Here is a 5,523-nt window from a genome sequence, read left to right as displayed (position 1 = left end):
TCATCATGAGGTTCTGTCCCACTTTCAGATTAGAATGTGGGTTTGTGTTTCTGATCCTTTCGATCAATGCAAGGTTGCCAAAGCAATCATTCAAGAAATTAACCCTAAACATAAATACCTAATAAAATTAATGAATTTCAAATTCTATTGCATGAAATTCCTGCTTTGATTAAGGAAGATAAGAAGTTCTTTCTTGTCTTAGATGATGTGTGGAATGAAGACTCTAAAAAATGGGAGCCATTCAAAAACATTCTCAAATGTGGTGCTCAAGGCAGTAGAATTTTAGTAGCCACACGTAACAAGAAAGTTGCAGATATAATGGGGAGTGCCCATATTATCAATTTGGAGGTATTGTCAGATGAGGATTGTTGGTTGTTGTTTCGTAAAATATCATTTTTGGAGAAGCATGAAGAACAACCTAACCAACTAGAAGACCTTGGCAAACAAATAGCAAATAGGTGTAAAGGCTTGCCACTTGCTGCAAAGACTCTAGGGAGTTTTATGTGTTTCAAAAGAAGTAGAGAAGACTGGGAGGGAGTGTTGCATAGTAATTTGTGGAAACTAGAAGATGTTAAAAAAGATCTTTTTGCACCATTGAAGCGTTGTTTTTTATATTGTGCTGTTTTTTCGAAAGATTATATCTTTTCTAGAGATCACTTGGTCTTCCTATGGATGGCACAAGAATATTTCGAGTTAATGGAAAATATAAAAATAGAAGTCATGGCAAAAGAATGCTTTGAAAATTTGGCCATATGCGCTCTTTCTTCCAAGATTTTGAGAAAGATATGGTTGTTGACAAGATAATAAGGTGCAAAATGCATAATATAGTGCATGACTTTGCCCAAGCAATCACAAAAAATGAATGCTTTGAAATCCATGGTGATAAGAAAATTGTGATAGATTGTAAAAGTGTTTGTCATTTACATTTGTAAAAGTACTGGATTTTAAAGCTCGACAGCTAGCATCTATCGAGGTTTAAAAGCTGTTTCAGCCTGTGGCTTGACAGCTAGCTCGATAGATGGCTATCTATCGAGGTTTATGAAATTTAGTTTTTCAGAGATGATTTCAATCCAATCCGTTGGTGTATGTTTGGGCTTTCTTTTTTCACAACCCTAAACATATATAAGGATTATTTTAAAGGCCGTCTAGGGTTGCGCAAGTGTGAAGCAAAGTTTTGTTCATGCAAATTATGACCGGAGACAGAATTTGCCCTAGTTCATATTTCTCTTGAAGAAATTGCTGTATTTGTACACCGTAGGGTTTTGTGACTAAGGAGCTTCTTGATCTTCATCGTGTAATGAACCGAAGAACTTTGCAGCCAACATCTTTCTCAAGTTGGTGATTAAGTCGTGTATTGGGATCCATGCATCTATTAGTTAGTCATATACTGGGAGCCGTGCATTGAAAATGCGAAATTGTCACTACAGAACAAGTCCAATTGGATATTGGGATAAGGTTCAACTGTAAGTTGGTATAAGGTCCTGGGATTCTTTACTTGTAATCGCTTGTTGTGATAATAGTTGATTCTCGAGAGTGGTGACCTTAAAATCACCCGATGGGGTTTTTGCCGTGTAGGTTTTCCCCATTCGAAAACAAATCACCATGTCAATTTCATTTCCGCTGCGTATTTAGTCTAATTGGTGATTTGTTTGTTCTACCATGCTAATTGAATTAATTAATTAACTTGGCTAATTAATTGGTTAATTCATCACAAGGGGTCAATACATTCTTGTCCTTTCAAGTGGTATCAGAGCAAGCACACTCTAATTAGGGTTAATCTTTGCTGTGTGATCCATTGACCCTATTTGTCATGGATAGAGGACAGTCTCTTATTATACCTCTTTTATTTGATGGCACTAACTATGCATATTAAAAAGTACGCATGAGAGTTTTCTTGCAGTCTTTAGATGAGAAAGTGTGGCAAGCTGTGGAGATAGGCTGGACTAAGCCTACGAAAGCGCCAACTGACTGGGATGATGCTAAGATCATGGTCGCAAACTTCAACAGCAGGGAATTGAATGCTTTGTTCTGTGCAATCACAAATGAGGAGTTCAAAAAAATATCCTCAACTAAAACTGTAAAAGAAGCATGGACCATCCTCTAAACAACCTATGAGGGAACCAAGGCTGTCAAGGATTCAAAGGTTCAGAGGCTCACTAAAAGCTTTGAAGAGATCAAGATGAAAGAGGATGAGTTGTTCGATGAGTTCTATGCCAAGCTCAAGGACATAGTGAACTTAGCCTTTAATCTTAGGGAAACCATTCCTGAACCCAAGATTGTGAGAAAGGTGCTCAGATCTCTACCCGAGAGATTTCGTGCCAAGATCACCACTGATAAGTGTAATTTTTACAAAATTTTTATTATCCTCTTATTTATTAAAATTGTTAGTTTTCCTTTATTTCTTTTGATTTGATTTGATTTTTTATTTATATTTATCTATTCATTTGTGCTTTGAAGGATTGAGAAGACTTCAGATTAATCTACATCTTGTGGATGTAAATTGGTTGACTTGAAGAGTGTTTTATTTCAATGGGCCACAATTTGCACTTCAACTTGGGAGTTTGGGATCAATCCTGATAAACAATTAGCTTGATCAAGGTTATACAGGCTTTGCATGTTTACAAGAATTAGTGGAAGACAAGAAAATGAAGAAGAAGCAGAGCAAGTGAAGTGTAATTGACTATCCTGAAACAATAAGGTGGGGCATTGTAATTTGCAAGGCTGGAAAGCGTGAAGTGTCAGACAAGGAAAAGTAAATACAAGAAGTGTGCATGTTTGTGGGCTTTCTCTAAGTCCAACAATTCCCTATAACTTCACCGACATACAAGAATCAAACAAGGAATTTCTATTGGGCCACTTCGTTTTTGGTCTTTGTAAAGAAAAGCCTTAGGTCAGCCGCGTGTGTCATGTGATTATAAATGAGCAAATTAACGCATTAGAAAGAGAGGCTAGTCCGAATTGTATTAGGAGTTATTTTTCTTATATAATGCTTTAGGTTAGTTTGTTTAAGAGGGGCGCCGCATTGAAGAATTCTTTTTGGGAGTCTTTCTAAGGAGAAGGATCAGAGGACAAAGGCGAGAGCTTCATGTTGATCAACCAATTCAGATGAAAAACATAAGTTTTATTTGTTTTCTTTTCAATTTTATTATGAACTAAATTTTATTTTCTAGAACGTTGATGTAGTCTAGCAGTGAACACACAATTTATATTCTGAGTTATTTTATTTTTAATATTTCCATGATTGAGTGTTTAATTCTTATTCTTAATGCATACTATTTTTTTTTACGAATTATTGTTTGATCAATTGAATTACAATGAGACCGAGAGGTGATTTGTTATTTTAGTTCTAGAATTAAACACCATTAGTTAAGCGAAAGTAGAGATGCTTTACCGCGATTAGTGTGATTTTTCAGAAAATTCAAAGTACGTAATGAGTCTCCAATTAATTAAATTCGCATAGAGATATGGAATTGTTAGCTAAAGATATTTTTGATATTATTCGAGAGAAGATATTGAATAGTTAAGGAATTTTTAATCATCAACGGGAGATTATTAGAATTTAATAATTAGGAAGAATAAATTGTGTGGGATTTGTTAGGTGAAATCAACTGCTCTAGATCCATTTTTATCATATTTTTACACTTTTAGATTTTTACGCTTTGTTAATCTTTTTTATTCGTAGATTTATTTTTATTAAATAGTTTAATTTAATTTAGATAGTAGAACGTTCCATTTATTTTCGATTTTCCAAATAGTAATTTATTTAGTGAATTTCGGTATTCAATAACACAGTTAATCCTTGTGAGTTCGACATTCGTTTTCTAAAAAACACTTTACTACTTGTTACGATTCTGTGCGCTTGCAGATTATTTTACATGACCAAGTTTTTGGCGTCGTTGCCAGGGATTAACTATTTGTTATTGATATTGATACTAGCTAGATATTTACTACTTTGGATTTTATTTCACTTATTCAAAAATTTAAAAAAAATAATAAATTAGTGCATCTGAGTTTGTTTTCTTTCTTTTCAGGAATTAGAAGTGCACGCCCCGATCTAAACTATTAGAGCATACACTCTTTGATCCTAAAATTGAAAGAACCTTACGTCAGCTCAATAAAGAAAAGAAGAAAGAGGCCAACACATCTCTATCTAATATGGTTGATTAAGAGCTAAAGGCGTTAAGAGATTATGCTATGCCCTCGGTCAATGGAGCTACATCGAGCATAAGGAGGCCAGCCATACAAGCCAATAATTTTGAGATCAAGCCGGCCATCATTCAGATGATATAGCATACTATCCAGATCGGGGGGCTGTCACAAGAGGATCCTAATGTCCATATTGCAAATTTCTTGGAAATTTGTGATACTTTTAAACATAACGGAGTGACAGATGATGCGATTCGACTAAGGCTTTTTCCTTTCTCACTTAGGGATAAAGCAAAAGTTTGGTTGAATTCTTTCCACATGGCATCATTACTACATGGGAGGAGTTGGCACAAAAATTCTTAGCAAAATATTTCCCTCCCGCAAAGATAGCAAAGCTAAGGAATGATATCACCACATTCATCCAATTTGAGGGTGAATCATTATATGAAGCATGGGAAAGGTACAAAGATTTATTGCGAAGGTGTCCTCATCATGACCTTCCAACATGGCTTCAAGTGCAAACATTCTACAATGGTCTAGGAGCTACAAATAGGTCTATGGTTGACGCAGCAGCTAGTGGAGCTTTAATGAGTAAAACTCATGAGGCAGCCTATGAACTTCTGGAAGAATTGGCATCCAACAACTATTAATGGCCTACAGAAAGAGCAATGCCAAGAAAGACAGCTAGAGTTTTAGAACTTGATTCTATTACCTAATTGGCAGCACAAATGGCAACTTTGTCTCAACAACTAGGTAAAATGAATGTTAATGCTATTCAAACTAATGTTGTTTGTGATCATTGTGCAGGAAATCATTCAAGTGTCGACTGCCAAGTGGGAAATCTTCAACGTCAAAATAATCCATACTTGAACACGTACAATCCTGGATGGAGGAATCACCCCAACTTCTCATGGAGCAATAACCAAGGGCAGGCTAAACCACCTCAGCAATTTCCATAGTAAGAGAAGAAGCTGACACTTGAGGACATGTTCATAAAGTACATGTAGAAGGCAGACGTGGCGATCCAAAACAACTCAGCTTCAATCCGTAATCTTGAGATGCAAATCGATCAGCTCTCAAGCATGCTCACAGAGAGGACTACAGGAACTTTACCGAGCAACACTGTCACCAATCTAAAAGAACATGCAAAGGCAATATCATTGAGAAGTGGGCAAATATATGAGGAGCCAAAAGTAACAAATGCCAAACAAGATGAAGCTGTGGATAATGAGGAGTCAAAGATGAAGTAAGTCGAGTCAGAGATGAAAGAAGTGGAGCAAGCTGAGAAGACTAAGGAGAATGAAAGAGCTTCAAAATCCAAAAAATCCAGGGAAGTTACTTTTGAGATTTATTCTCCTTCAATTTATGATCCACCAA

At 35.9% G+C, this 5,523-nt stretch overlaps 1 non-coding gene across 1 annotated transcript; it reads right to left on the bottom strand.

Annotated features, from left to right (window-relative positions):
• Window positions 1-4,538: 4,538 nt before the first annotated feature.
• Window positions 4,539-4,645, bottom strand: LOC111993247 (small nucleolar RNA R71). Its single transcript, XR_002880938.1, has one exon. It is a non-coding gene; the product is annotated as a small nucleolar RNA R71 (small nucleolar RNA).
• Window positions 4,646-5,523: the final 878 nt, after the last annotated feature.

The sequence above is a fragment of the Quercus suber genome, unplaced genomic scaffold, assembly GCF_002906115.3.
Source record: "Quercus suber isolate HL8 unplaced genomic scaffold, Cork oak 2.0 scaffold_216, whole genome shotgun sequence".
Classification (NCBI taxonomy): domain Eukaryota; kingdom Viridiplantae; phylum Streptophyta; class Magnoliopsida; order Fagales; family Fagaceae; genus Quercus; species Quercus suber.
This window is presented reverse-complemented; position numbering and strand designations above follow the sequence as displayed.